Below are 9,349 nucleotides of genomic sequence, written 5' to 3'. Positions count from 1 at the left end.
GTTCATCCTTCCATTCAAATTTCTTCCCTTTATGCGTTAATGCAGTCAAGGGTTTTGCTATTCTGGAAAAGTCTTGGATGAACCTTCTGTAGTAACCAGCTAGTCCTAAAAACTGGCGTATGTGTTTCGGAGTTTTCGGGGTTTCCCACTTTTCAACAGTTTCTATCATTGTCGGATCCACCTTAATACCTTCTTTGTTCACTATGTGACCGAGGAATTGAACTTCTTCCAACCAAAATGCACACTTTGAAAACTTAGCGTACAATTCTTCCTTCCTCAATACTTCTAACACCTTTCTCAAATGTTCACTGTGTTCTTGGTCATTCTTTGAGTAAATAAGTATGTCATCAATGAAAATAATGACAAACTTGTCAAGGTATGGTCCACACACTCGGTTCATAAGGTCCATGAACACAGCTGGTGCATTAGTTAAACCAAACGGCATGACCATAAACTCGTAATGACCGTAACGTGTTCTGAAAGCAGTCTTTGGAATATCATCTTCTTTCATCCGCATTTGATGATACCCGGAACGTAAGTCAATCTTTGAATAAACAGACGAGCCTTGTAGTTGATCAAATAAGTCATCGATTCTCGGTAGTGGGTAGCGGTTCTTGATGGTAAGTTTGTTCAACTCTCGATAGTCGATACACAACCTGAATGTACCATCTTTCTTCTTGACAAACAAAACAGGAGCTCCCCACGGTGATGTGCTTGGTCGAATGAAACCACGCTCTAAAAGTTCTTGTAATTGGCTTTGCAGTTCTTTCATCTCGCTGGTTGCGAGTCTGTATGGAGCACGAGCTATTGGTGCAGCTCCTGGTACAAGATCTATTTGAAATTCAACGGATCGATGTGGGGGTAATCCCGGTAATTCTTTCGGAAATACATCGGAAAATTCTTTTGCAATGGGAACATCATTGATGCTCTTTTCTTCAGTTTATACTTTCTCGACGTGTGCTAGAACAGCATAGCAACCTTTTCTTATTAGTTTTTGTGCCTTCAAATTACTAATAAGATGTAGCTTCGTGTTGCCCTTTTCTCCGTACACCATTAAGGGTTTTCCTTTTTCTCGTATAATGCGAATTGCATTTTTGTAACAAACGATCTCTGCTTTCACTTCTTTCAACCAGTCCATACCGATTATCACATCAAAACTCCCTAACTCTACTGGTATCAAATCAATCTTAAATGTTTCGCTAACCAGTTTAATTTCTTGATTCCGACATATATTATCTGCTGAAATTAATTTACCATTTGCTAATTCGAGTAAAAATTTACTATCCAAAGGCGTCAATGGACAACTTAATTTAGCACAAAAATCTCTACTCATATAGCTTCTATCCGCACCCGAATCAAATAAAACGTAAGCAGATTTATTGTCAATAAGAAACGTACCCGTAACAAGCTCCGGGTCTTCCTGTGCCTCTGCCGCATTAATATTGAAAACTCTTCCGCGGCCTTGTCCATTCGTGTTCTCCTGGTTCGGGCAATTTCTAATAATGTGGCCCGGTTTTCCACATTTATAACAAACTACATTGGCATAACTTGCTCCGACACTACTTGCTCCACCATTACTCGTTCCGACACCATTTGTTCCTTTCGTTCTGTTAACCCCTGGTCCATAGACCTCACACTTCGCCGCGCTATGACCATTTCTTTTACACTTGTTGCAAAATTTGGTGCAGAACCCCGAGTGATACTTTTCACACCTTTGGCATAGCTGCTTCTGATTGTTGTTGTTGTTGTTGCGGTTATTATTGTTGTTGGGATGATTGTTGTAGTTGTTATTGTTGTTGTTGTTGTTGTTGGGCCGTTTGTTGTAGTTGCGATTGATGTTGCGATTGTTGGGATAATTGTTGCGATTATTGTTGTAATTGCTGTTGTTGTTGTATTGGTGATTCTTATCACCGTTTTCCTCCCACTTTCTTTTGACTTGCTTCACATTGGCCTCTTCAGCAGTCTGTTCTTTAATTCTTTCTTCAATCTGGTTCACTAGTTTGTGAGCCATTCTACATGCCTGTTGTATGGAGGCAGGCTCGTGTGAACTTATATCTTCTTGGATTCTTTCCGGTAATCCTTTCACAAACGCGTCGATCTTCTCTTCCTCATCTTCGAATGCTCCCGGACACAATAGGCACAATTCTGTGAATCGTCTTTCGTACGTGGTAATATCAAATCCTTGGGTTCGTAACCCTCTAAGTTCTGTCTTGAGCTTATTGACCTCGGTTCTGGGACGGTACTTCTCGTTCATCAAGTGCTTGAATGCTGACCACGGTAGTGCGTACGCATCGTCTTGTCCCACTTGCTCTAGATAGGTATTCCACCATGTTAACGCAGAACCTGTGAAGGTATGCGTAGCGTACTTCACTTTGTCCTCTTCAGTACACTTACTTATGGCAAACACCGATTCGACCTTCTCGGTCCACCGTTTCAATCCGATCGGTCCTTCGGTTCCATCAAATTCCAAAGGTTTGCAGGCAGTGAATTCTTTGTAGGTGCATCCTACACGATTTCCTGTACTGCTAGATCCAAGGTTATTGTTAGTATGTAGCGCAGCCTGTACTGCGGCTATGTTTGAAGCTAGAAAAGTACGGAATTCCTCTTCATTCATATTCACGGTGTGTCGAGTAGTCGGTGCCATTTCCTTCAAAATAGTCAAATGGAACAAGTTAATCATACAGAATATTAAGAGTAGTTAATAGTATTTCGTAGCATAATATGAACTCATTTATAAAAGCTTTTTCTTCATATTAGCATTTTATAAGTTTAAATTCGGGTAGTACCTACCCGTTAAGTTCATACTTAGTAGCTAATATACAATTCAACTACTACAATTCTATATGAAAAACTGATTATAATAATATTTCGCGTTCAAACTTTTATACAATATTTTACAAACTTACAATACCGCTTATTTTACATAAAGCATGAAATATAGCACACAATAACTTTGATACAAGATAGTTGTGAAGATAATTCTAGCTAGTACACAAGTCGTTCAGCAAACGCAATAAAGACACGTAATTCATACGTCCAGAAACAAGTCATGCATTCTGGTTTTACTAGGACTACTTCCCATCCTTGGTCTTGTGGAACATAACCGTTATGGCCGTTGATAAGACAGCGTGTTGTAACGTCGTCAAAGGGACGAGGGTTACGTAATGTCCAACAGTCCCGTAACAATCTAAAAACCTCATTTCTTACCCCAATTACCGACTCCGTCACTTGTGGGAACGTTTTGTTTAATAGTTGTAGCCCGATGTTCTTGTTCTCACTTTGGTGAGAAGCGAACATTACTAATCCGTAAGCATAACATGCTTCTTTATGTTGCATGTTAGCCGCTTTTTCTAAATCACGAAGTCCAATATTCGGACATATTGAGTCAAAATAATTTCTTAACCCGTTGCGTAAAATAGCATTTGGGTTCCCCGCAATATATGCGTCAAAGTAAACACATCGTAACTTATGGGTTTTCCAATGTGATATCCCCCATCTTTCAAACGAAAGTCTCTTATAAACCAAGACATTCTTGGAACGTTCTTCGAATGTCTTACAAACTGATCTCGCCTTAAATAGTTGTGCCGAGGAATTCTGGCCGACTCTAAACAAGATTTCATCAATCATGTCTCCGGGTAGGTCTCTTAAAATATTGGGTTGTCTATCCATTTTGTGTTTTTAAACTGTAAAATAGACAAGAGTTAGATTCATAAAAAAAATACTTATTAATACAAGCAATTTTTACATATATCATAAAGCATAAGAACACTATATTACATATATTACACCACACGAATACAACTATCTTATTTCGACTCGCTTGTTTCTTCTTCTTCAGTTTTGGTTCGTTTTGCCAAGTTTCTAGGGATATATGATATTCCCCTAATACGAGCCGTCGTTATCCACATTGGTTTAGCAAAAACCTGGTGGTTTAGAGGTTCCCGGGTCATTGTTACAACTTAAGGACTTCGGGGGTTGACGATACATATAAAGTTCATCGGGGTTGGAATTAGATTTCTCTATTTTTATGCCCTTTCCCTTATTATTTTCTTTTGCCTTTTTAAATTCAGTTGGGGTAATTTCTATAACATCATCGGAATTCTCGTCGGAATCCGATTCATCGGAGAATTGGTAATCCTCCAAATATTTTGCTTCGTTGGCGGAAACACCATTGACCATAATTAACCTTGGTCGATTGGTTGAGGATTTTCTTTTATTTAACCGTTTTATTATTTCTCCCACCGGTTCCGATTCTTCTTCCAGTTCCGATTCTTCTTCCGGTTCCGACTCTTCTTCCGGTTCCGACTCTTCTTCCGGTTCCTCTTCGGGAACTTGTGAATCAGTCCACGAATCATTCCAATTTACATTTAACTCTTCATTATTATTAGGTGAGTCAATGGGACTTGATCTAGAGGTAGACATCTATCACATAATATCAAACGCATTAAGAGATTAATATATCACATAATATTCACATGTTAAAAATATATAGTTTCCAACAAAATTTGTTAAGCAATCATTTTTCAAGTAAACACGGTCGAAGTCCAGACTCACTAATGCATCCTAACAAACTCGATAAGACACACTAATGCAAAATTCTGGTTCTCTAAGACCAACGCTCGGATACCAACTGAAATGTCCCGTTCTTATTGATTAAAAACGTTCCATATTAATTGATTTCGTTGCGAGGTTTTGACCTCTATATGAGACGTTTTTCAAAGACTGCATTCATTTTTAAAACAAACCATAACCTTTATTTCATAAATAAAGGTTTAAAAAGCTTTACGTAGATTATCAAATAATGATAATCTAAAATATCCTGTTTAGGCCCAATAGATCTATCTTTAGGATTCGCGTCAATTAGGGTGTCTGTTCCCTAATTCTTAGATTACCAGACTTAATAAAAAGGGGCATATTCGATTTCGATAATTCAACCATAGAATGTAGTTTCACGTACTTGTGTCTATTTTGTAAATCATTTATAAAACCTGCATGTATTCTCATCCCAAAAATATTAGATTTTAAAAGTGGGACTATAACTCACTTTCACAGATTTTTACTTCGTCGGGAAGTAAGACTTGGCCACTGGTTGATTCACGAACCTATAACAATATATACATATATATCAAAGTATGTTCAAAATATATTTACAACACTTTTAATATATTTTGATGTTTTAAGTTTATTAAGTCAGCTGTCCTCGTTAGTAACCTACAACTAGTTGTCCACAGTTAGATGTACAGAAATAAATCGATAAATATTATCTTGAATCAATCCACGACCCAGTGTATACGTATCTCAGTATTGATCACAACTCAAACTATATATATTTTGGAATCAACCTCAACCCTGTATAGCTAACTCCAACATTCACATATAGAGTGTCTATGGTTGTTCCGAACTATATATAGATGTGTCGACATGATAGGTCGAAACATTGTATACGTGTCTATGGTATCTCAAGATTACATAATATACAATACAAGTTGATTAAGTTATGGTTGGAATATATCTGTTAACAATTTTCACGTAGCTAAAATGAGAAAAATTATCCAATCTTGTTTTACCCATAACTTCTTCATTTTAAATCCGTTTTGAGTGAATCAAATTGCTATGGTTTCATATTGAACTCTATTTTATGAACCTAAACAGAAAAAGTATAGGTTTATAGTCGGAAAAATAAGTTACAAGTCGTTTTTTTAAAGGTAGTCATTTCAGTCGAAAGAACGACGTCTAGATGACCATTTTAGAAAACATACTTCCACTTTGAGTTTAACCATAATTTTTGGATATAGTTTCATGTTCATAATAAAAATAATTTTCTCAGAATAACAACTTTTAAATCAAATTTTATCATAGTTTTTAATTAACTAACCCAAAACAGCCCGCGGTGTTACTACGACGGCGTAAATCCGGTTTTACGGTGTTTTTCGTGTTTCCAGGTTTTAAATCATTAAGTTAGCATATCATATAGATATAGAACATGTGTTTAGTTGATTTTAAAAGTCAAGTTAGAAGGATTAACTTTTATTTGCGAACAAGTTTAGAATTAACTAAACTATGTTCTAGTGATTACAAGTTTAAACCTTCGAATAAGATAACTTTATATGTATGAATCGAATGATGTTATGAACATCATTACTACCTTAAGTTCCTTGGATAAACCTACTGGAAAAGAGAAAAGTGGATCTAGCTTCAATGGATCCTTGAATGGCTCGAAGTTCTTGAAGCAGAATCATGACACGAAAACAAGTTCAAGTAAGATCATCACTTGAAATAAGATTGTTATAGTTATAGAAATTGAACCAAAGTTTGAATATGATTATTACCTTGTATTAGAATGATAACCTACTGTAATAAACAAAGATTTCTTGAGGTTGGATGATCACCTTACAAGATTGGAAGTGAGCTAGCAAACTTGAAAGTATTCTTGATTTTATGAAACTAGAACTTTTAGAATTTATGAAGAACACTTAGAACTTGAAGATAGAACTTGAGAGAGATCAATTAGATGAAGAAAATTGAAGAATGAAAGTGTTTTTAGGTGTTTTTGGTCGTTGGTGTATGGATTAGATATAAAGGATATGTAATTTTGTTTTCATGTAAATAAGTCATGAATGTTTACTCATATTTTTGTAATTTTATGAGATATTTCATGCTAGTTGCCAAATGATGGTTCCCACATGTGTTAGGTGACTCACATGGGCTGCTAAGAGCTGATCATTGGAGTGTATATACCAATAGTACATACATCTAAAAGCTGTGTATTGTACGAGTACGAATACGGGTGCATACGAGTAGAATTGTTGATGAAACTGAACGAGGATGTAATTGTAAGCATTTTTGTTAAGTAGAAGTATTTTGATAAGTGTATTGAAGTCTTTCAAAAGTGTATAAATACATATTAAAACACTACATGTATATGCATTTTAACTGAGTCGTTAAGTCATCGTTAGTCGTTACATGTAAGTGTTGTTTTGAAACCTTTAGGTTAACGATCTTGTTGAATGTTGTTAACCCATTGTTTATTATAACAAATGAGATGTTAAATTGTTATATTATCATAATATTATGATATATAATATATCTTAGTATGATATATATACAGTTAAATGTCGTTACAATGATAATCGTTACATATATGTCTCGTTTCGAAATCATTAAGTTAGTAGTCTTATTTTTTACATATGTATTTCATTGTTAATACACTTAATAATATATTTACTTATCATTTAACATAATTAACCAAGTGTATCAATATCTTAATATGATTCATATGTACCTAGTAAGACGTTGTTATAACGATAATCGTTATATATATCGTTTTCGAGTTTCTTAAATTAATAGTCTCATTTTTATGTATATAACTCATTGTTAAAATACCTAATGAGATACATACTTATAATAAAATCATGTTAACTATATATATAACCATATATATGTCATCGTATAGTTTTTACAAGTTTTAACGTTCGTGAATCACCGGTCAACTTGGGTGGTCAATTGTCTATATGAAACATATTTCAATTAATCAAGTCTTAACAAGTTTGATTGCTTAACATGTTTGAAACATTTAATCATATAAATATCAATCTCAATTAATATATATAAACATGGAAAAGTTCGGGTCACTACATATGGTATCTCAAGATTACATAATATACAATACAAGTTGATTAAGTTATGGTTGGAATAGATTTGTTACCAATTTTCACGTAGCTAAAATGAGAAAAATTATCCAATCTTGTTTTACCCATAACTTCTTCATTTTAAATCCGTTTTGAGTGAATCAAATTACTATGGTTTCATATTGAACTCTATTTTATGAATCTAAACAGAAAAAGTATAGGTTTATAGTCGGAAAAATAAGTTACAAGTCATTTTTGTAAAGGTAGTCATTTCAGTCGAAAGAACGACGTCTAGATGACCATTTTAGAAAACATACTTCCACTTTGAGTTTAACCATAATTTTTGGATATAGTTTCATGTTCATAATAAAAATAATTTTCTCAGAATAACAACTTTTAAATCAAAGTTTATCATAGTTTTTAATTAACTAACCCAAAACAGCCCGCTGTGTTACTACGACGGCGTAAATCCGGTTTTACGGTGTTTTTCGTGTCTCCAGGTTTTAAATCATTAAGTTAGCATATCATATAGATATAGAACATGTGTTTAGTTGATTTTAAAAGTCAAGTTAGAAGGATTAACTTTTGTTTGTTAACAAGTTTAGAATTAACTAAACTATGTTCTAGTGATTACAAGTTTAAACCTTCGAATAAGATAGCTTTATATGTATGAATCGAATGATGTTATGAACATCATTACTACCTTAAGTTCCTTGGATAAACCTACTGGAAAAGAGAAAGATGGATCTAGCTTCAACGGATCCTTGGATGGCTCGAAGTTCTTGAAGCTGAATCATGACACGAAAACAAGTTCAAGTAAGATCATCACTTGAAATAAGATTGTTATAGTTATAGAAATTTAACCAAAGTTTGAATATGATTATTACCTTGTATTAGAATAATAACCTACTGTAATAAACAAAGATTTCTTGAGGTTGGATGATCGCCTTACAAGATTGGAAGTGAGCTAGCAAACTTGAAAGTATTCTTGATTTTATGTAACTAGAACTTGTAGAATATATGAAGAACACTTAGAACTTGAAGATAGAACTTGAGAGAGATCAATTAGATGAAGAATATTGAAGAATGAAAGTGTTTGTAGGTGTTTTTGGTCGTTGGTGTATGGATTAGATATAAAGGATATGTAATTTTGTTTTCATGTAAATAAGTCATGAATGATTACTCATATTTTTGTAATTTTATGAGATATTTCATGCTAGTTGCCAAATGATGGTTCCCACATGTGTTAGGTGACTCACATGGGCTGCTAAGAGCTGATCATTGGAGTGTATATACCAATAGTACATACATCTAAAAGTTGTGTATTGTACGAGTACGAATACGGGTGCATACGAGTAGAATTGTTGATGAAACTGAACGAGGATGTAATTGTAAGCATTTTTGTTAAGTAGAAGTATTTTGATAAGTGTATTGAAGTCTTTCAAAAGTGTATAAATGCATATTAAAACACTACATGTATATACATTTTAACTGAGTCGTTAAGTCATCGTTAGTCGTTACATGTAAATGTTGTTTTGAAACCTTTAGGTTAACGATCTTGTTGAATGTTGTTAACCCATTGTTTATTATAACAAATGAGATGTTAAATTGTTATATTATCATGATATTATGATATATATATATCTTAGTATGATATATATACAGTTAAATGTCGTTACAACGATAATCGTTACATATATGTCGCGTTTCGAAATCATTAA

The sequence above is a fragment of the Rutidosis leptorrhynchoides genome, chromosome 11 (assembly GCF_046630445.1).
Source record: "Rutidosis leptorrhynchoides isolate AG116_Rl617_1_P2 chromosome 11, CSIRO_AGI_Rlap_v1, whole genome shotgun sequence".
NCBI classification, from domain to species: Eukaryota; Viridiplantae; Streptophyta; class Magnoliopsida; order Asterales; family Asteraceae; genus Rutidosis; species Rutidosis leptorrhynchoides.
Note: the sequence above shows the minus strand (reverse complement) of the source record.